The following is a 24,160-nucleotide window of genomic DNA, read 5'->3' as shown; positions in this document are numbered from 1 at the left end:
GATTTACTGGTCAAGGTACAATAAAAAATAGGAAAAAAATACTTAGAAACCACACAATACAGTCAAACAAGTGATAATTAAAAGGTTTAACTATTCTCTTGCTATACTACTCTTTAGAAAGTCTTTGTGGTTAAATATTATCAGTAGTAACAGGCATGAATTGCTGCTTAAGCAATTACAAAAATACAAAGTGCAGAAAAGTATTTCCTCTAGCAAATGATTTTTAGAAACAATCCTTTTCATTTATATATATATATAAAATTATATATATGAAAGTTATATATATATTTAAATTATGCATACATAATTCCTCCTGAACACACAATGATATTTTATCAATTTCATATGTCTGTACTACACCATTCCTGCCTTACTGCCTTCTAGCATTATAACAAATTAGCCTAATATCCAGGCTTTTCCCAAAACAGGCTGCACCTGTTAACCAAGAATAAAAGTCTAGCTGACTGAAGGATGATCTATGAACAACCAGAACAGAAATACGGGCAGTGATAAGACAATTTTGGCTGATACAGGATCTGGAAGAAGGTGCGCTGCAGCAAGCGCTAAACAGGTACTAGAGGAGAAACAGGCAATGCGCATAAGAGATGCTGGGAGATGTCATCAGCTAAAGCCAAGAATACATAATCAAAGAACCCACGTGAATGGCCAGGATTTCAGAGTAAACCACATGTAAATGTATCATGCACATCTCCAAGGGCTGTTTAATGTTTTTGTTCCCTGTGTTTCTGCAATGCTCTACAAATAAATCACCCTGCATTCAGGAAATATGTCTGGCCTCCCCATTTCCCTGACTCCAAAACATTTCTACTGCTAGTGCTACCAGATGATCAAGAAAAGCACCATCTGTCCCTTCCAAATGTGGTCTTATTCATTTACCACTTCCACCTTACAGTTTGCATATGCTGCTTGTCACATATTTGCTTCTTTGCCCCCAACTTCTCTTCAAAGCACAGATAAAGAAAAAAAAAGGCCACTATAATGAAGCACTACATGGTAACCATGATGTGATTTTTTTCAGGTTAGCATACAGTGATTAAAGTTTCTTTTTTTCCAACTTGCACACCATCACAGCTTCAGATATTCATGTAAACACTTCCCCTCATACTGGGGGTTTCTGTTAATGCATTTCAGAGTTTTCAGAATGGGAACAAGTACTTTTGCTGAACTCAGAAGAGCATTTCCAGAATTCTCATGCAACGCTGACTCTTGGCTGCAGTTTCTTCTGCTGCTCAGATGTTTGAAAGTTCTACAGATGCAACTGCCATTCTTTCTAAAATTGGGTAGATAGCAGAATACACCCTTTCTGTGGTCACAAAATTGCAGCTGTGTCTGGATGACACAAAGAAGAAGTAAGCCTACAGCTCCTTCTCATCTCTGGAAGACGTGTGCCAGAGCAATTAGAAAAACTTCCCTGTTGATTTTCACTTTGTGGTAAAGGAAAGAAGTGGTTGTCCCAGGCAGTAAGTGCACAGTGCCTACAGGCAAAGTCACAGTGGGGAATGGTTATTTTCTCTTAGTTCAGAGAAGTTGCTCACTGTGCAGGGACAACCTTTGAACAAAACCAGAAAGAAATTCTGTATGGGTGGAGAAGGAGTATTTTCATTTTTGTATCTTTTTGTATCAACAGAGCTCCACGTATCCAAAACTTGATACCAAACCATTCACAGAGTGCACACCTCCAAACAGTTAGCAATTTCAGGAGCACAAGGTGCAAAAGCACAAACCTGACAAAACCCATAATATTACACAAAAGCAGAGTGACAGATTTAATAGATCTTTGATCTGTCAAAACAAAAGTCTGAAGAAGACTGAGGAGAACACCCAGGATCGCCATTGAGCAAGCTGGCATTGAGGTGGAGATGTCCATCCTAGCAGGGTAAGCTCTTGAGGGGAATAGGCACACAGATACCATGCTCCCCACCTGTAATCTCTGCGCCCCTGCTGCTGTCTCCAGGACTCCTCTGAGCTCAGCCCTGTGGTGGCTCAGGGAAGGTCAATCCTACAATACCTCCAGATCCCAGGTGATTTTGTTACCATGTTCCCATTGTTTTCTAGAAAAATAACCTGGGGCAATTCGAGCCTGTCTGTAAGATGCTACTACATTGCCCCCAGGGGCAATACAGACCAAAGCTTCCTCTGCTGGCACACACCAATGCTCATCTAAAGCCTGTACCTATATGCAAGTTGTCCTTCGTGCTCATGTGGATGTTTGCCACCTTAGTCTTACATATGGTGCAATCATATGCATAATGATTTCTAGAACTGGCAATACAAAAGTGAAAGAGAGAGCATCCCAGGATCAATCAGTCACCACTCACTATCCATTTATCAGCATTGTTAAAAATAACGCTATTACCTATCTCCCATGCAAACAAGGCAACGTAGCATTATCTTCTAATGAAAGAAAACCCCTATAAATCAAACAGCTTATTTTACATAACTTTCATCTTGATGGTGAAAAGTCTACACGAAGAAAGCTTATCTAAAATACAGCATTCAAAATGTTTTATTAGCCTGCATCCTCTATACTCCATGCTTAGCATTTTTATATAGCCTACTGAAAAAGACTTCTTTATAGAACTACTGCTACTGGCTCTGTGCTACTAGCAAGTTGTTGGTTACCTGTGGTTTTGAGTACGCTTTCCTGTAAAGCACAGATCTGCCAATACTCCCAGATCCGCAAGTCTGCATTCCTGGCAAACATACGTAATTCTTTTTCATCTCAGGCTGACTCGCTGCAATAGATGTCAGGCCCTCGCAGGAAGGTGCACAGGCACCTTGTCTGCCCAGTGTCAGCAACACAGTACCACTGCAAGGCATTACAGGTTATGATGCAAAGGACTTGGCCAGGTAGACCTGACTCTTGCTGAGGCTAGCTCATGCAGCAGGCAGTTTAAGCAGCTGAATTTATGAAAAGGGTTTGTACAGTCTAAAGCTCTGCCCTGGTTACTTTCCCCCTTTGTCTCAGAAACTTGTGACACTACATCCAAACACAAGCAGCCTTTACCAGCAGCAGCTAGGATGCTAGGCAGCTGTCTTGTAATCAAACATGCATTTGAACTTGAACTAACAATACAATGCAAACTTGCCCTTAGAAATTTTGTAGTAGTGTTTTCCATAGATCACATGAAATATAAACATTTTTTAAAGGTTTAAATAGCCAATTTTTGTTTAGCTAAGTCACCTTTAGCTCCTGTACTACAGTCAGTAAAGTCCTGAATGTACAGCTGATCATTTGTTTTTTATACAGGTGATAGAAAAAGTCATTAGAGGCTTCTTGAGATTTCATTTTTACGAACATCAGGGAACTTACTAAACTTGTAGAAGGCACTAACATTAGCAAAAATCTTGAAATGACCAAGTTCACCTGTTTCAGGAAGAGAAGAGGAAGAACAGGAACACAGAAAGGCATGTTGTATACAAGACTACACCCAAATCAAAACTACAAGATAAAAAGACCTTAGGAACGTCACTGTTTCCTAAAAGACATAAAAGAAGACACATGCATAGATTTCCCCTACAAAGCAGAAAACCTAGAAGAATAGGAGATCCAGTTGGCTAGATCAGGTCTTCACTAACTTCAGAAAGTCATGGGAAGGGCAATTCAGCTCAGACCACTACAGATGAAATACAGGCACAAAGGGGCAAAATCAAACTGTACAAAGGTGCTTCTGATGTCCCCTGAGAGAGATGGGAAGAGAACACTTGAGGGAGGAAAAAGGGAAAGAGGAAAGGAAGAAAGGAAGGAATTGCAGGGAGATGACGACTAAAATTAAAGATACCACTATTAAATGCAAGGTAAATCTATCCACAATTATTACTGGGAAGGTTAATGGGTTTGATGCCTTTTTGCTGCAGCCTTTGCTAGGAAAGATAACACAGTCAGATAGTTAAAATGATCACAGATAGACTAGAGGAAAACCAGACTAGATAAGTTGAGATGTTTTCATGTCAGCTGGGCCAGATGAATTGTACCTGAGAGAATCTAAAGAAGCCAGTGAACTAATCTCAGACCCATTACAGACTTTCTTTGAGAAGGCACAGGCAGTGGTTGAAGTTTTAAAAAGCCAAAAGGGGGCAAGTATAGCGTCTGTTTTTAGGAAGGGGAGCACAGGAACAGACCAGACATACAAACAGTGCCATACTACTGCAGGAGAAGCAAGCCCCACAGTGGGAATTACAGACAGAAGCATCAAGTGGGAGACACAAGAAATAATCCAGTCCTCTGCTCTGCAGGAATGACTCTTGCAGTATTGCTCCTGTTGTGACCACTGCACTACAGAAAACATGGAAAACTTGGACAGAACCTGAAGCAAAGGGCCTGAAATCATTGCAGAGCTAGCAAAACCAGGAAAAAGAGCCATTGGTTTGTTTAGTCTGGGGTAGAGAAGACAGGAAAGAACAGGGGAACATTTTTCAAGTACTCTTCTTAGTCACCTAACAGACATTTTTCTATGCTCACTGAGGCTTGGGTTAAGTTGTAGAAAGAGTGAAGGTACTGGATGTTAGGAGAAACTTTTGCAGTGAGGGAAGTTAAGCACTTGGTTTTCTAGGGGAGCTTTGGAAGTTTTAAGGGAGTTAAATAGGCAGTTTTTAAGAACTGGGCAGAGAAACATCTGGTAGGAAGGACTTAGGTAGAACTGATCCTGACCAAGGTTCATGGATGCATGTTCGTGGGCCATGTTTCAGGGTCCTGTCAGACTCCTCCTGTCATGAACAAGATGTGAATTTGGGACCATGACTCTCTCCTTTTGGACACATGCATACATACAAATGCCCTACCCAATAAACTCTCTAACAAAATACAGCTCTTTTCCATGCCTCTTTAAATTCAGTTTATAGACCTTAACTATGTCAGACAGAGGAGAACAAGGAACTTGGGCCATTCTTACATGTTATCAGTGGGAAAGGACATCAGACTGCAGCCAGGTTTTCTTCCAACAATGACCAACCTGCCCTAAATGGAACAGAAACATGATATGCCAGACACAGCAACGTCTAATAGTTCCAGATGTGCTCCCAGTGAACTTGGCAGTAAAAATCTGTTAAAAATTTGTCAATGCTGTAATCTAGCTAGGGGATTTGTTGTAACAAGGAATAACTTACAGAATGTTCTTGGTCCAACCTGACATGTTGATAAGCATGGAGCACAGCAATAATGCTTGTCTTGCCTGTTTCAAGTTTGACTGCCCACAATGAGGACCCAATTAAGCTTGGAAATAAACATTTAAAGAACTCAGTTAAATTATTCCTTCATATATTAAGAGAATGGGATAGGAGATATGACCATATAAGATGGTTCTGGAATGGAAGAAAAAATCATTGCCCAAGAAATTAGACAGGGAGTCAGAAAATTCTGTTTCTAACTCTGGCTTTCAGGGCCATTCCCTTTGTTACCCTGAATGTGCCACAGTCTCTGTCTTCATATCCACACATATATGATGGGGATGAAAGCATCCATCAATCTTTGTACAGAAGTTTGAGATGCAAGGTTGGGAAATAGAGTCAAAGTCCTGCAGCTAGAAATCATGAATGCTTTTATTCAAAAGCATTACTGACTATCTGAATAGAGACAGCATCTTCAACAAAAGCATGAAGGAGAGAATGAGATTTTCCTCCCCATACTGGCATCATGCAAAGGGCTAATTCAGCACAAAGAAATCTGACAACTCATCTTGTCAAGGAGGACTTGCTGGTACAAAACTGTGGCAGATCATAAGACAGGCCTCCAAAGAACCTCTTCACAATTGTTGGTGTATAGAAAATGGTGTCAAAATAAGAAATGCTAAACAACTTTATGCCCCCTTTAGCAGCTTCTAGCAACTGCATGAAATTAGGTAGGCCCAAGCTTGTTTCTTTCATGACAGAAGACTTACCCATCCCCAGAGCAGTCCACCAACTAGGAAGGCAAAAAGATGATGCAAAAGTCACTTAAAATTCAACTGAGTCATTCCTCATCATGTATTAACTTTGTCTCAGCTTCTCAAGAGCTACAGTCCAAAACTGCATCCAGCATATTTCCATTCTCCATTCTGAGAATTCTGTGATAAAGAAAAACTTTTTTTCTTGTTGTATGAAGAGCTTTGGTCAGGTAAAGAAAAAAAATCCTCAAACCAGACAGTCACCGATTTTCATACATATATGTATGTAAGGTAAAAGCACAAAAATCATGGGCATGAAGGATGGAAAATTTCTACAAAGTAGCTAGACTTTCCTTTCTGCCACTAAATACAACAACAGGGAGCAGGATGAACAAAAGATGCGTGCCTGACATAGGTGGGATATCTGAAACCCTTCATTTGAAGTCAGAGGTAGCCATATCCTACTGCTAGAGAAACCCTTATGGTAGGGGGGAGTGTTTTGGTTTTCTCATTAGGAGGGGAAGTGGAGGATGGTGACCATGCACAGAGGTAACCAAAATTATGGGGTAAATTCTCAGCTGGATTAAAACAGCACAGATGCTCAATAGCTATATGAAGCTACGCCAGTTTATGCCTGTTAAGAATTTGCCAGTTGTTGCAGATTGACATATCTGTCCACCTGAGAGGTTAACAGTGTCAAGGCATTCAGATATTGTGATGACAGCTCCAAAGACAAATGGAAATTGTGGTCTTTACTTGAAAGCCCATCATCATTACTTAATACTTACACAGCATCGACAGCATGTACATTGGGACTTAACAAAAGCTGTCTAGAAGTCAAGCCCCAAGATCAGAAACTACCTATTGCTGTTATCATTCTAGTAGGTGAGCAAAGATGTAGCCTCTCTATTTTCAGTCTAATTACACCTGTAAAGATAGAGTAGAGTAACTAGTTCTAACGGTAGGTTTTGTGTCTCAGCTTTCTACGTAATGAAGTAGAAACAATACAAAAATGGTTTTTGAAATTTAAGTAACCTGAAGGGGGAACGAACTTTTCTGGTATCTGTAAATCTTGAAGTGAGACCAGGCTGGAAATTGGGAAAGTACATAAGAGACAATAAAGTTTGCATGGACAAATGAACCCAGCTATTTGGACCACAGCTGCCAATCCTATTGTAAGCAAGACTTTTTAGGTGATACAAATTGCCAGAGCCACTGCAGAGACATAAAACAAGATACTGAAGATCTTATAGAAAAAGCTAAAACTAATAGGATGTTCAAACTACAAAGCACCTCTGAATTGCTCCTCTGAATTGCTCTTATCTGACTCAACTGACCTTGAAGGGCAGAGGATCTGAAACTGCACAAGTGGGAGACAGAGAGGGATAGATTCCCAATTCACTCTGGACTAATTACAAAAGCACTTTTTTTTTCCCCTCTTTCTTCAGGGATTTTCAGAACAAAATGCCTTTTTCATGTTCTTGCCAAACAAATAACAACATGCATGCCAAAGCCAATAACGAGCATGTACAAGCAAAACCACAGAAAATGTGCATCCTTTTTATGGGTGCGCCTGACTGAACAGGTGCTGCTCCCCATGTAGTTAATCAGACATAGACAATAGTGCTGGCATTCACTCTATCAGTAGATGTTAGTATTCCAGTGCTCAAAACTACACAGTGAGTTGCGTGTACCTTGTTTTCCATATTTCAAACTACACAAGGTCTTCCAGGACACCAAGTTTTTCCAGGGGAGAGGAATGGCTGCAACCTAACATCTGCCAACAAACAAGAAGGTGTTTTCTGCCATAATGATCAGTTGTTAACCTCATTGCCCACACTGCCTTTTTCAGACTGAAATATCTGCATGCTTTGATTTGTTATTTGTGTTAGCAGAAAATATTTTCTGATAGGTGATATTAGTTTTAGTCTCAACCTTTTTCAACATATACTTTAAAGGTGGGAGGAAAGACTAAGTTCATTTTGTAAGTTTCTGGTGCCCAGCATGTAGCACTTTAATACAGCCTGGACGTCCACCACTTGGAGCCAAAAAAGTACCTTTGGAGGGATCGGATTTTCACACAGTTTGCAAACTTTACTAGCTTAAAACACAGAAGCTATTGGCTCTTTTTTCCTTTCTACAGGTTACCAAAATGGTACTTGTAATATCACATCATTGCTGCTGTGACTGCAAGAAAATGCACATTGGCATTTCGTGGGAAAGAGCTGCTTAGCTTTCAATAATGAGGATTTATATAAGCTCTATGAAGAACTGTATTTTGGTGGACGAATGAATTAATTTATTCCCACTTTTATCAATTTAGAGGTGACGAAGACAAGTGGGAGTAAAGATCTTTAATGCTAGCAAAATAAAGATGACATAACAGACATTGAATTAATGAACATTTGCAGTAGTTCTCAGCAAAGAGCGATACAAATGTGGGAGCCTCAGGTGACTTAAGAAAGTAATGACACCCAGGTCTGGTAATACAGTGATACTTACATATGTCTCAAATAACAGACTTGTACAGAATAAAGTTTTGAAGGGGCTCTCAATGCAGAGAAGGAGGAAGCTGTGAAACAAAGAAGATGAGCTCATGGTCTGAGGGAGTGAACACAGCAGGAGAACTTTCACAATGATACCACTGACACAAAAAATAGGCCATACTCATCTAAGAAACCATTTTAACTTGATGAAATATGGAGAAAGGCATTATTAATATTTTAGGTGAAATTACTTTTTTTAACATCATCGTTTTAAAAGTTGCTATATTATGGTGACCTTCTCTTTAAGCCACAGTACTTACTCATTTCCTGTAAATAATCTGTGCTCCTACCTATTTCATCTAGTCTTGCTAATTATAAATCACAGAATATCCATCTCCATTACACTGCTATTGTCATTACAAGATCCACCATTAGCTCAGCAAATCTTTCACAGCTCAAACTGCTGTAGAACAGGATGGTTTATCAGGGAAGGACTGCTCTGAGAAGCGCAGGTCTTTCATTTCCTTGTACTGGCCAGACACAGATTAAGCCATGCTTTGGTTCAGTATGCTCTTCTTATTTCCTTGGGGTTCTGAACTGTTTCCATTATAAAGAGAACAAAACCAAAAGAACAACCTTACTTTCATCCCTGTTCAGCTTTGGCATTCCCAAAGCACAAGCACACAGTATTCCCTTTAACGACATGTGTTATAATAATAATTTTAAACTACAGAAAATTCTACAGATATCTAAAATTGCTGAGTTCAGATGTTCATAAAACCTGACTCACTAAATTCCTGAGTAAGAACAACAGATGGTTTCCATTTGCTTCTGTGCTACTGCATTTATTTAGCTACCCTTCCTTGTAAGAGCAAAATTCAAAAGGATGAAGGGAATGCACGGTAAAACCAGGCAGCAAATAATGAGAACAGGATTTTTATCAGAAAATATCTCCTTTCCTGGAGTAGCTTTAATACCAGCATTTCTTTATGAAAGAAAACCCCAAACACATCAAAGTACTGAAAGTAACTGACCTTTCTGAAGTTCTTTCAGAACAAACATTATAATAATGGAGTAAAACCAACTCTTTTCTTTCATAAAGCAAAAACAAGACTATGAGTTGGGTTTGACACATTATCTGTGTGATTTTAGCTTACAGCAAGGTCAATATCAAGTGAAATGAAATGAAAAATCCTGGGTTGGGGTTGGGAATCGTGTAAAGGAATTTGGCCTAGCTATCTGTGGTTAAAGCAATTTAATTACTTAAGGGTGTTGTGTAGTCAGTCAGTCTCTACAACATGGAGTAGCAATCAATTGTTTCCCTTCATGGCACTTTTATCATGCATTTTTGTATTTTGGTATAAAACCAAAACATAATTATTGCACTAACATTTTTCAAGTGATATATTAAGCATTTTTAACATGCTCAGAAAATCACGAACATAAATAAGTTTCATGTAGCCATAAATTTAAAGAAACAGTCAGTGATTTTTGATTGCATGATGGAATTTTGATTATATAAAAAAGTTTGTTTCAATTGTATATTTTGATTAATTTAAAATATGCCCCACTTAAAGCTCTGGGCTCATACGCAAAAAAAATTGTGAAGGCATCTTACATATACGCTCTTCCCAATGTCTACAAAAAAAAAAAGCCTTCCTTGCCTCCCTTCATCACCAACTCAGCCTCTCCTATCTCAGCCTCTCATCCATTTAGCTCTCTGCCATTGCCAAGGTCTGTACAAAGCATGGGAAAGGGGATGCTTTCTGTGGAAGGTCATCCAGCACGTAATTGTTCCCAAGCGGTGTGCTCTGCTCTCAGGCTCCTTGCTTTCAGACACGGGGTGGTCGACTTTAACACCCTGCCCCACTTGAACTGATGAGACAGGCAGCCAATATTCCTATCAGCACGAGTCAACTGTTAAAAAATAACAGCTTAAACATTAGCAAACTGCAGTCAGTATAAACAGAAGCTGTAAAGCAATGATACAATCACCGGGAGTACCTCTAATAAAGACATATTTTGCAAGCACTACAATTAGCAAATTATTTGAAGATGCATGAGAGCATGGTGTGCATCATCAGCCACCTGCTATCACAATGACTGTATCTTAAGTACTGGCTTCTTACAAGTCAAATCTCTTCTTTCTTTCAGTTCAGTTTTTTCTCAGGTGAAGCAACACCTGGCACAACTATTAGCATCAAAACACAGCCAGCATTGATAATGAAGATGCACACCTGCTTTGGATGTGCTAAAATGAGAGGTGCTAGTTTGCTGAGTGTTTGCTGCGTTTGTTGATGATGCATTCATTTTACATCACAGTTATCTTATGTACCATGGGATGCCTGGTACTTGACACTGAATAAGAAACATCACAAAATGTTAAGCTCTCATTCCCCTGTAGGAAACATTTAAGATTAACGTCATGTGGATTTATGGGTTATAAAGAGTTGAACTGCACAGAATCACCCAAAGCTTTAACTTAGAATATCACACAGGTTTTACTTTTAGCTTAGAACAGCTACCATCTCTAAAATGAGGTTGTACAGGCAAAAGAGAAGTCTTTGGATTTGTTAAACCCATAACAGCAACATCAAATAGAATGAAGGAAAGGAGATGTTAGTATTTTTAAAACTCCTAAAATATCCAAAGAGGATGAAAATTTGAGCTGAAACATGACCTTATAAATTGGTACATAAAGCATCATCACCTTCAAAAGTTATTCACCTTACTGAAGTTAATGGCAGATTAACGTTATAGCATTAGCTGTCAGAAACTGAAGGTGCTTTGAGCAAAAATTTATACCACTTCCATCTTCTTTTCATGGCATGGGAAGATCTAAGGGCTAAACAATGAACTTCTGTGTTCATCCTTATGCAAGATACTATCACTGGCAAAGCCGGAGCGAAAAGAAAACTCCTCTTATAACCTCAATTTAACTTCAGACGGATGTGCGTGGTACAAAGCCAGTGAAGTGATAAATAGTTTCTGGCAGCTCACCCTTCCTACCTTGAGTAGTGTTACAGTTTATCACTGGGGCTGGCCATTCAGTACAGGAAACAGGGGAAGCAGTGTCATGTAGTCTCAGGCTATATTCACAGATACTTCATAGAAAACCTTGGCAAATGATCAGCAAGTACTAAAAAGCATAAAAAGTGGCTTTATTTTGTGAACAGATATATCTCTAAAGGATCCGCTAGGAAGCCCAGGAGAGGGGAAGCCTCGGCTGGGGTTAAAATAGATGGTTTATTCACTTCTTCACAGAGCACAATAGTTTTACTGATTCATTTCACAAGTCATTTGCTAATTTTGCACCTTGGAAATGAGTATGGACACACATACAAATGAACATTTGCAGCAAAAGCGTGTGAAATGACTATTTCTCAAAGCAAATCCTAATGAAAACATTTTAATGATCTTAGTAGTATTTGTAACAGCTTCTTTGACAATATTGTAACTTAAGAGCCCAATTCGGCAATCATTACTGCCACCAACTCACAGCAGCAAGCTACTTCAGTTGGCAATTTGCAAGAATACGAGTGAACCCTGGTTGAAGAACAGGATCTTCAGTAATGTGCGAAGTCGTCACTCTCCCCAAAACGAGAAATTAATAAAAACACTCTTTCTTCTCTCCAATGCAAGCCCCTAACAAAATACCAACATCCAGAATATCGCCTAGCAAATGACTTGTCAGTGTGGCTGATGACACTTTTCCCAGATCTCAGGCTCTTCCTATTTTACCACTGATTTTTCGATGGCGATGCTATTTAGAGAAGTTAATAAAAAAGTATAATTTGAAATTCATGTCATAGGCTAAATGACCCCTGCTGTAATGCTACTCACATCAGCTAAATTGCTCCAGGAGTTAATTGGTGCCCATGTGTTTAACATTTGTTATTTGAACAAAGAATAAAAAAGGTGCCAAATTTCTTGACACTTTATTTCTAATTAAATGAACCATAATGTGAGCCTTTACATCTGCAGGATTCCTCATGGAAAGAACAGATCATGTATAGCATAATGAGTATCAAATGCAGTAAAATCCACAACAATCTTTCTAGTGCAGAACTTAGGAACTGGCTGCTCCTTTGTCAAAATGAGTGCATAAACTACATGACCCTTCAGCCCTTCCCATAACCAAGACCTGTATTCTGCACTGAAAATTACAATTATGTGGCAAAATAAATGCCTTTACTTACTAACAATAATAAATTCCTAATGGAGACAGGCAGAAAGTTGCACATCAATTTCATGATCATGAACACTGTTCAGTAACACATGGTGCAAGAGTAAAGCCGCTGCTGCATGGCTCTGGTATTTACAGAAGGCTCACCATCAGCTCAGACCTAATGTTCTGAGCTGACAGAGGGGCTGTTTTTAAGCAAACAGTAAGGAACATTGTGATAGGAAAAGTGCAGGGAATGCATGATCCAGCATGGATCTATGCTTCTGCCTTAACTTCATGGTCCATTCTACACTCTGTCCTGGAAGGGTCCCACTATGCCGCCTTCTGACAAAGGGACAAAACCCCTCATAGATTCGGTGCTGTTATTGCCATTACTGTCACCAACAGGGACATTTTCAACTAGATCAGGTGGCTTAAAGACCCATCCAACTCAGCCTTGAGCACTTCCAGGGATGAGGCATCCCCAACTTCATCACTAGTTCTAGATTGAACCTTGCTCATTTTAGATCTCACTGGAGCACTTCTGGAGGAAGCGCCACCTTTGACAGCATGAAAAGTTTTGTGGCAGGGTTTAGTTTTCTGCCTTTCTATGCAGGGAAACTGCAAAACTGCCTGGGGACAGTAATGTTAGATGCTCTTGGAGAACAGATTAATGTCCAGCATGCAGGTAAGACTGCCACAAGCATGTGATAAATGACTGTGTTGTATGACTATAACTCATCATGAGACTCTCATCTGTCTGAATATCCAGTGTATACAGAATACGTACAGGACAGTAACAGGTATCTTATTTTATGCAGAACTACAGATGTACATAACCTGCCCTTACACTAAATAAAATATGGTAAATAAAGTAGAATATTATTCCACTCCTTTTTTTCATTCACTAACAGACTGAGAGGTTATACACAGGACCAGTTAACTCCTCTAAGACTGCTCTTGCCATCATAATAAAAAGCATTTTTAAAGTCAAAGGGGTAGACCACAATGAAATTCTATGCCTGATAAATAAAGGATTTTGTACACAATCTATTTTTCTTTTGAGACTGGAAATGTCATTATCAGCATGATCTGAAGTATGCGTGTCTCTGTGTGTGCAGATGCACACATACGGACACATTTTAATGCTTAGAATAATGTAACTGATCATTTTCCAGACAGGAACATGTGGGCTCCCTTTCTTGCTGCGTGTCACGCAGCCAAGCAATGAATCTAGACAGGCTTCCTAGTAGGAGGTTTGAGTTCAGTATTTTTTTAGAAGTGCCTATGTTTAGAGAATATTTTTGCATTAGGAAAAGTGCCTGTAACTAACTGGAGAATCATCACACTTTTTGAAGACTACATCAAACTACTCATTGCTATTGAAGTCAGGCAGTGGAGCAATTAAGTAGGAAGGCGCATGAATTTCTAGTTGATGACTGTACATAGCGTGCACACTATTCAGTTATGGAAAGAAGTCTTCCTTCTGTTAACCTTTTGACATGCTATAATTCATGTATTTGAGAGTGATGACAAGACTTAGAACACCCCCAAACAACAGACAGAAAAATGCACCCAACCTGACTTAGCTATGAGATTATCCATACTTTTTTCAGCTGATTTTTTTTCTAACTTCCAGTTTTCAACAGAAGTCAGTGTAAAAAAAGGACAGCATTGTCCCAGTTATTTTTTATTAGTCTAAAATACATTGTTTGCCCTTGCTGATGCAGTTTTGAAGAGAACAAGGAATGTTTACATTGGTCTGGGGACTGGAACTTCTACTGAATAGGCAATGTGGAAACTATTTGACAAACACATGAACCATCCTGGCTCCTGCAGGATGAAGTGAAGGATAGAGAAGTACACTGAAACACTGCACACAGCAGGTGAAACCCTACCTCCTTATCAGTCAGTGAGAGTTCTGCCACCAGCTTCAGGGCTGGGACATCACACTGCTCCCTCCCATGTCCCTTTTCTTCTGAAAATAAGGTGTTCTGATGCTCTCCAGTCTTTATGAGTGAAGTTGGCAACTAGGGTCTTTCACTGTTCGGTGTACATTCCCCTCTTCTCCTAATATCCTAGCAATTTGTTTCAGTAACGCCTCTGTATCTGACATTTATTAGAACACCAATCTGTGTTAGATACTTGCTAGCTCATTAGGTCCAGCAGCAGACTACTTCAGCCAGCTTGACAAATGGCCAGAGTTCAGAGTCCTTCCATAAATAAAGACTTTGTCTTGTCAGTTGTTTTGGCCTCCGCTGTACAGCAACGAGTTTCCAGAGCAGATGGAGCCGCTCTCGGCTGCCATCCCCTGTCTTCTGAACTTCCTGTTCTGTGCATGGTTCTCATCAGCGCCCATTATGCGGAGAACATCTACTTCATAAAGCTGAAATATGTCTTTTTAAAGCAGAAAGAAAATGGATGAATATTTTCTGTGGTTATAGAAGAAATACCTGCATCTGAATAAAAGTTTTAACCACATATTATTTCAGATCAAAAAACCTCCCTAATCTGAGCTTCAAATGGTCTTAAATTCTATTACAGATTATTCAGAAACTTCATTTCTTTCACATAAAAATGCTTTTTTGATCTTTAATTCTTGCTCACGTAAATGCTATTGCAGCCACTCTTATTATTAACTGCTGAGCTCATAAAAATATTCTTTTCTTCTGTCTTATAATTTTGAGGGCTGATTTGAACAGCAGTGTCTAAAGAAGTGACCTTGATAAAAATGCATCAATTCTCTAAAAAACCTCCTCCCCTGCTGTCACAGTACATTATGTGCATTGTGTGATTCCCATACATAGCTGCTTGCAATTCCAACAGCTACGTTTTAGACGCCACTTTGCAAAGTCTCTATTTCAGTGCCCTTAGAAGTTAAGTATGTGGAGATTCAATTTAAAAATACTGTAGATTTATGGAATTATCCATTAGATGGAAGCTTTAAAGATGATCATATTTACAACAACTATGCTTCCTTACAGGAATTTAAAGACAGATGTGTAGCCAAGGCTAGCTATGACCCTAGAAAAAATTAGTTTGAGGGGGAAAATGCCAAAGACCTATACTTTTTAAATCTTTCAGTCTTGAGGTTCCCAGCTCTCATTTCTTTGATGTGCAGAAGGGAGTCACTCCCTTTTCTTACTTCAACATGTAGTAAACCCATTTCGGATGGCACAGGATCATCGCAATGGATGGATGGTTCAAGCAGACCATGCCAGATGATGCTGCAGTCATTGCACGTAATCCAGGCACGTGCACACATGGCTCCCATATTTCAGCAAAAGAAATCTCAGCTACACACCAGTCTATACAGCAACATGTGCTATGCAGCTTACCCATACAGAGTCTGATGTGTTGGGGATACACCAGGCATATTCTGCATGCACAACATAAATGCACTGCATAGTTATTGCTGCACAACTACTCCTTCAGTGGGAAAGAGAAGAGGATGGCATCTCAAGTGCTGCAACTCCTTCCTATTGCCCCAGCTCATTCTTCTGGTCTACTCCACGTCGTACTTGATAGTATTTAATTTGTGAAGTCATTAAGAAGGGAGGTCTCAATTACACAGATCTTGGCAGTCAGGCAGACTCCAAACATCCATTCTTAAAGGGAGGCTGAGCTACACCATCCCTGCTGGAGCCAGAGCCATGAAGATGGAAGGGATAAAGCATGCTTGTCAGACTTTGCAACAATTCTGCAGACTAATTAATTTGGTTCATCTCACTTTATAACCACTCTGAACATCTTTTGGAATAGTTTTTGAGCATTACAATGACTTCTAGCTATTGCTGCAATACTATCAGTAATTGGTTGCATCTATATATTTCTGCCATGTAATGATGTTGTAAAGACTAAAAAGACCTGATTTGCCTTTTTGTTTGAAAGCAAGTCATAAACAGGAGAATCTATATGCACTGATAGGGAATGTTCCCATATTAAGGTGGATCCTGATCTGACTACCTTAAAAATGTAAAGTTTTTTACTGCATTTATAATGAAGATTTGAAAAACACAAGAATTTTGTTAGTGATGCAAAACAAGAGCCCCTTCTCATCTTGATTCAAAATTGTTTCTCAAAGAGAAACTCTGACAGTTGTTTTGTAAACATCAATTAGTAAAAGCTTTGAATGTTCAAATGCATTATTTTAATAAAATAATAGTGGAGGGGAGGAGAGTGGAGCAGGGTTTTATAAGGGAAATCCTCTCAAGTGTTTCAAATGAGCTAAGAGTAACTTTTTTCCTGCAGGAAAGAGGAGCTGGTGTTCAGAAAAGCTGGAAGCTGCCACTCAGTTTAAACTAAAAGAGGGGAGGTTTAGACTGGATATAAAGAAGTTTTTTACAATAAGGGTGATGAGACACTGGCACAGGTTGCCCAGAGAAGCTGTGGCTGCCCCATTCTTGGCAGTGTTTAAGACCAGGTTGGACAGGGCTTTGAGCAACCTGGTCTAGTGGAAGGTGTCTCTGTCCATGGCAGGGGGCTGGAACCGGATGAGCTTTACGGTCCCTTAGAATATGATTCTACTCAGTTCTCCTCCTACGACAGTAATATCATTCAAGAAACATTATTTGGAAGGAAAGACAAACTGAGGAATGTATACACAGTTCAAGTGGATAGATTTTGCCTGAATAGTTTGGAAAACAAAGTCATCCTTTGCAGTTACCCCTGCCTTTGGCCATACCTACTGCAGATTGAGACAAGTTTTTAAGACAGTTACACCACCAACACCATGCTGTTTAGAAGTTTTGCTGAGCAGAAACATTCAAATGGGGGACTTATCAGGCAGGTTCAGCTGAAGCACAAACTTGCATCATTTTGCATTTCCCAGGGCCATGATGCTAGCTGGGCTAGGAAGCACAAATTCCTCAGACGGAGTGATGAGAGGACTCTCGGAGTCCTTCTCTATGCCTCGGGCAGAGGGTATGGAGCTGTCTCTGAATTTCCAGGGAATGGGAAGGGGATATGGGAAGCTCATCATTATCTGTTGGAAACCGATTTAGACTGTTGATGAACACATCAACAACTGCTATTCAAAACTTCATAACAAATTAAATTACAGGTATCTGGGAAGCACTCTTCTAATGTAAAAAGCTCTCATGGAACTGACCCCATGTCAAAAAATGCATGTAGAAGGCTTCTCCTTTGCCGCCTAGGAAAGAGGTAGTTATAACTAAACAGAAATCCTCCAGGAATACCCATGTGTGTCCACTGATTTAAATGGAAAGCTTTGATCATGGAATCATAGACTAGTTAGGGTTGGAAAGGACCTTAAGATCATCTAGTTCCAACTCCCCTGCCATAGGCAAGGACACCTCACACTAAACCATGTCACCCAAGGCTCTGTCCAACCTGGTCTTGAACACCGCCAGGGATGAAGCGTTCACAGCTTCCCCGGGCAACCCATTCCAGTGCCTCACCACCCTCACAGTAAAGAACTTCCTCCTTATATCCAATCTAAACTTCCCCTGTTTAAGTTTTAACCAGTTACCCCTTGTCCTATCACTACAGTCCCTAATGAAGAGTCCCTCCCCAGCATCCCTATAGGCCCCCTTCAGATACTGGAAGGCTGCTATGAGGTCTCCACGCAGCCTTCTCTTCTCCAGGCTGAACAGCCCCAACTTTCTCAGCCTGTCTTCAAACAGGAGGTGCTCCAGTCCCCTGATCATCCCCATGGCCCTTCTCTGGACTTGTTCCAACAGTTCCATGTCCTTTTTATGTTGAGGACACCAGAACTGCACACAATACTCCAGGTGAGGTCTCACAAGAGCAGAGTAGAGGGGCAGGATCACTTCCTTTGACCTGCTGGTCACGCTCCTTTTGATGCAGCCCAGGATACGGTTGGTTTCTGGGCTGCAAGCGCACACTGAAGCCGGCTCATGTTCATTTTCTCATCGACCAACACCCCCAAGTCCTTCTCGGCAGGGCTGCTCTGAATCTCTTCTCTGCCCAACCTGTAGCTGTGCCTGGGATTGCTCCGACTCAGGTGTAGGGCCTTGCACTTGTCATGGTTAAACTTCATGAGGCTGGCATCAGCCCACCTCACAAGCGTGTCAAGGTCCCTCTGGATGGCTTTCCTTCCCTCCAGCATATCAACCGAACCACACAGCTTGGTGTCATCGGCAAACTTGCTGAGGGCGCACTCAATCCCACTGTCCATGTCAGCGACAAAGATGTTGAAAAAGAGCGGTCCCAACACCAATCCCTGAGGGACACCACTTGTTATTGGTCTCCAGCTGGACACTGAGCCACTGACCGCAACTCTTTGCTTACGGCAAAGATAAACATTTTTGATAAACAAAAATGGGAGGTAAGAGAATGATCTACTTTGCTGGAGAAAAACCCTCTAAATCTACCTCTATATCTGTATTTTAAGTAATATTTTAAGCCATTTGTCTAAAAGACCTAAAAATGATCAGAGTATTTCTGTGTGTCATAAAGGCACACCCAGATGAGAATGTCTGCATTGAATTTTGTTTTCAACTATTCAAATTCTGCCCCATTTCTATTAGGCTTTGACATCTTCGAGTTTCTTTCTGCATGCCAGCACGCCTTCTCCTGTACTGACAACTTTGGGTCACCAGCAATCTACATGAGTGCATCCTTAAAATGCTGAAGCCATTTGTGGGACCATACAACTGTCCCAGGCACCATCATTGAAGAGCTCTGATGGATCCCAATCACTTCCCTTTCAGCACGATCCACTGTCACTTCCACATCTGGCAGTGCTTCGTTCAAAAATCAAAGCCTTAAAAATAACATCTGAAATGTGCACAAGTACACAGCTATTCAGAACACAGAGTTCTTGCAAATGGCTTTCTAAACCGTACCTGTTTTCTGAGACTTTTCTCAGGCCTCTTTCTCAGGCACCAGGAACTGATGCTCCATTTCTTTGACAGCTTTGTTGTGGAACAGAAACTGCACATAAATAAGTCAGTTCTAAACAGATATTGCTTTGAAGAGACTCTTCTCAAAACCAATCTAGCTGGCAGATACTGAAAGAATTACTACTTTGGCTATACTAAATACTAAACGCACCCTAAAAAACTAAACAGAAATACACACTTCTGGAAAGTAGTATAAACTACCAGATTGTTATCAGGGAGGAAGAAAGTTATCTGGAAGTGTCATTTATACTGACTTGAGAATGGTTATCAGGAATAAACAACACAAGATCTGTTTCAGAACAAGTGTACCCTGTTCAGAAAAGCTATATAAGGAAGATTCTGTGCCCCAGCCACAGAGACTATATTATCAGCTCTTTACAGCACACTTGAAATAGAGCCCTGTGCAGTTCTGGTGTGAAAGCCTCTGAAAACCTATTGAAATGAAGGACAGGGAGAACTGAAGAGGCATCTTAATTAAACAGATTTGACAAAACAACCTTCTTCCTTCAAATCATTCATGGACAAAGCAACCAGGCATTCCTACTTCAGCAAGAGTAAAATCTCAGCTAGTTTTATTTCAGCTGTATTTCAGATGGTTTATTTCAGCTATAACCCTAGGAACTTGGTCTTTTCACCTTGGTGCTGCAGAATGTGCTCTCCTTTCTTATAAAACCAAACAGGAAAAAAAGCATGAAAAAAAAGTCTCTTCAAATGCCTGCAAACGTGTCCAACACCCAGGTTTCATAAAGCAGCTTTCCTACTGCAAGTGTTTGCAAGAAACTGCATGGGGACTTGCAGTAATAAGCTTATGCCATCATTTGCTTAGAGTAACAAGAGAGTAAAAACTAAGATTACTCTGTGAAAGAGCAGAAGGTAGGACCCAACTAACTGAAGCAACTAGCAACTGCCTGATCAGTACAGAATTCCCAAACCCTCATGACTTGGAGGATTTGGTGAGGCAATCTAGAGTCAATCAAGGACCATGCCTCCTGAGAGCACAATCCATCACTGCCCAAGCACCACGCAGTAAGCACCAGCCTCCCAGAAGGAGTTTGGTGCCAAAAGTGAGACTCTTCACCTGAGTCCAACCCACACGCAAAATTATAGCAGCAATTACTATTGTTGCATTTTACTCTTCAAGGTGGCAAAGCACTTTGGAGGAGAACAGTAATATCTACATTCAGTCGTAACAGGGACCCAGAGTTGACACCAGTTTCTCAGTGACACATCAGCCAATGGTTAAGCCAAGCCTGTTGAATCCTGCTTTGGTTCTCACCTTTTCTAGCATGTTTGAAGTAGCACCCAGCTAACTACCAGATACATCTAACCTCGTCACACAGCTGTTGGGAGAAAACCTTTCTCCCTCTCCAGACAAGTTCACATTGGTCTTGAGGAGACATATTCATAAACATGAGTCTATGTAAAAAATAACTCTGATGTAACATTCTCAGAGAAATATCAGTGCACTTGAACTTTTGATGTCAAAAAAAGTTCTGACATCTTAAATCCTGAAGGAGTGCTCCAGCCAGGAGGCTTGTGAATACTATTTAGGTGACCTGTGACATGAAGCAGATCAGAGGATTACTGGGAGAGGAGTATCCTTTGAAGTGTCCAACTGTGAAATATGGCACTTTTATTTCTATTTCTACCACATCATCACTGCTAATAGAATATATTTTATCTATAGCTCTGATAGAATTTAACTATTTTTTATTTTGTTCTGGTATTTGTTTTTTTTTCCCTGTTGAAAGGGTGTTACCTTTAAAAATGTGGCACCTGACCATCTGAATACCAGCACATGTTCCCTGCAACATGATCATTTGCACCACTGTCCTGCAAAGTCTGTTCAGGTAAGAGCATGAAAAAGGAACTTAATGTTAGATCCTGCCTTTGCAGAATCACCTTTTTGTGCCATAGCAGACTTTCCAGGGCACCTTCACAGAGGTATGTTAAAGTATGTATGCACACCATGCAACTGTGCGTCTCCTGGGCTTGTGTTAGAAAAAGAAAGCAAAAGCTATACCTGAAACATTATCTTCATTGATAACATTTATACTGTCTGCCATTTAATTTCAGCATCTCCCTATTACAGGCAAATAGGAACTGAACAAAATTCTTCACAGAAAACCTCATATTTTACACTCTTTTTTTTTCCCCATCTTCCAAATTTTTCCAGATGACCCTGGTTCCTTATATGATCTTCCAAGTATTCACTTCCCAGTGCTTCATTTCGGTACCTTTTCTACTAACTTATGACAAGGTGAACATAATGAAGAGGAGCATGATTTAATTTGTAAATGCCAGTGCAAAATAACTTTAATAAGTAATATTAAATTCATTTTTTTGGTAACTGCTGTTCAGGCTGAAAACATCCAGGTTATCTCTTACTTACAGAAAACCTAACCAGACGTAATTTTCACTTCACTGGATACAGGACATTTGCTCTTTCCACATTTTCAAGCAGAATAAAATGAAGAGGACTATGTCGTGAGTAGCTCCCTCCTCCTCTCTTCATGATGTGAGAACATTCACTAGCCCGTTACTGATGATCCATATCTCTGATGGCTACCCTCCTGCCATCAAGAAGAGCAGGAATTTATCTACAGTGCTGTTAAGAACCCATGTGAGATCCTACACACTGCCCCCTGCAATCCCTGGCCCCAGGCACTACCCTCCCATGTGTATCAGAGGTTTCCCACCTGTGCTTACAGGGCTCAACAGCCATCTTCTTCTGCCTTTATGTTTCTCTTTTCAGCAGTTCACTCTTTGTGCCAGTAGGAAAGTGAGGTTCATAATTATACCCACTTTCCTAAGCTAGGTGTGCTACTGGCCACATCTGATTCTTTGCTGAAGTAATTCTTTGCAGTGAGTTACATACAACTGTAACTCAGCTGCTTTCTGAAACTCTTCCATGAACAGCCTCCATCCCTAGTGACTTGGTGAAATGATGCCTTCCTCCCCGGTTTACCTTTTTTTCTTTGAAACAAATACTTTCTCTACTGGCAGCTGACCTCCATGACCTGCACTGGCAGAGTCATACAGAAAGCCTGTGCTGGTTTCAGAGACAAGAGGGTGAATAAAAAGCAGGTATTAAAAATTGCCTCCATCAACTATTTTATTTAAATTGGATTTTTTTGCTTATTAACATTCAAGAGTATGTTTCAGTGGGTGGTTGTTGTTCTTTTTCTTAAGGGCTATACTTACTTATTAATCCTCATTACCGTGCATTTGGTGCTGAACTTTCAAATAACACCAAAGTACTGAACTGGAAGAAATCACTGCCTAAATCCAAGCAATCCAAGTTTTTTTAAGTATTCATCTTTTGGCAGCCGCAGCTTCTTCTGCAGGTGCAGGGTGAACACTTTATTTAAGTCAGTTTATTCATCTAGCCCAATTCAAAGGCTAGTTCACTCAGAGCTGAGAAAACCTTTGGTTGTTAGATACAGAGAACCAATTTCCAGTTTATGGATTAAAATCAGATAGCAACAGATGAGGTCTACTCAAGGGAAGTTTTAGGACAGTATTATCTGTCAGTTCTATTATTAACTGGAAAAAAACTTGCATTTACATTTATTAAAATGCCTGTAAATTCAGTTTCTAAAGTCTTCAGCACTACACGCATAACTGATTAAAAATAAACCTGTTTGCTGCTTAAAATTTAATTTCCCATTTCATCCAGAGATTAGCACAATTTATGGGTAAAAATAATAAATAAAAAAAAATTGCAAAGAGGCTAAGTTATGTAGTTGCTTAAATAAACGTGGCTAGATATGATCTGAGGAACAAAGTAAGCCTAACTACCATGTTGCAGCAACAGTCCCTTGTGGCACAGAATAGCCAACAGCTACGTAAAAAGAATAAAGTATTAAATACAGCAAGGATTTAAGCTAGCACATTAACAGTACTGTGGTATTGCTTTACGGCAACCCCACGTCCTAGAAGCTATGCTCATGAGGAGGACATAAACATGCCACACTGAGGCATCATAAAACTCCAAGACAACTGGAATACATGCCTTAAATTGCTAACTGGCTCTCCTTTTGCTGTATTTATTGGAGGTATGTATTGAAAATGTGGTGTTTTATGTTGAGACAAAAATGCAATTTGCGTCTAGACCATCTGCATTCCACAAAGTGTAAAACGGGGCCTTCAACAGCACAAGATATCTCCTTGGGGGACCAGGGGAGCTCTCCTCAGCACAACTTCCTGGCAGGAAGAGAGGAAGATGATGTAAGGGAGGTAGATTAGATTAAAATGAATAAAGGAGAGTGTATAAAGAGATAACCAGTGCCCTTAGAGACAAATGCTGGTGAGTGCTGTGGGGATGGGGAGGGAAAAGGGAAGTGGGATTTAGCACCCATCCAACAACACAACTGATCACCCATTAGGATGCATTTTTGCTATTACAAGGAGATAAAAGCTGCAGGACCACGATGGCACCACCTACATGCTGAAGGGCAATGGAGGAGGACTGTCACAACTTCTCCTATCTCCGGAAGGGTTGCCTGCTATTTCATTTCACCCACAGTTCAACAACCAGAGGAAAGACTGAATAGAAAAGGCAGGAGGATGCCCTGGTGAAAGGTATGGAATCTGTGAATTTGGCTGATAAAGCGCTAGTCATGTGGAATTCAAGTTCATGAAACAAACAGTTGTCCAGGCTGCCCAGCAGCCAGGGTGGCAGCAGGAGTCCTCGCCCTTCCTAGCACCCTCCAGCACTGCAAACCGACTCTCTCAGCC

At 40.3% G+C, this 24,160-nt stretch overlaps 1 protein-coding gene across 1 annotated transcript in view; it reads right to left on the bottom strand.

Moving 5' to 3' along the window:
* Window positions 1–24,160, bottom strand: part of SCFD2 (sec1 family domain containing 2) — a 192,054-nt gene that overhangs the window by 63,452 nt on the left and 104,442 nt on the right. The window lies entirely within an intron of this gene.

This window comes from Pezoporus occidentalis, unplaced genomic scaffold, assembly GCF_034315485.1.
Source record: "Pezoporus occidentalis ecotype Australia unplaced genomic scaffold, CSIRO_AGI_Poc_V1 ctg1, whole genome shotgun sequence".
Lineage (NCBI taxonomy): Eukaryota > Metazoa > Chordata > Aves > Psittaciformes > Psittacidae > Pezoporus > Pezoporus occidentalis.
This window is presented reverse-complemented; position numbering and strand designations above follow the sequence as displayed.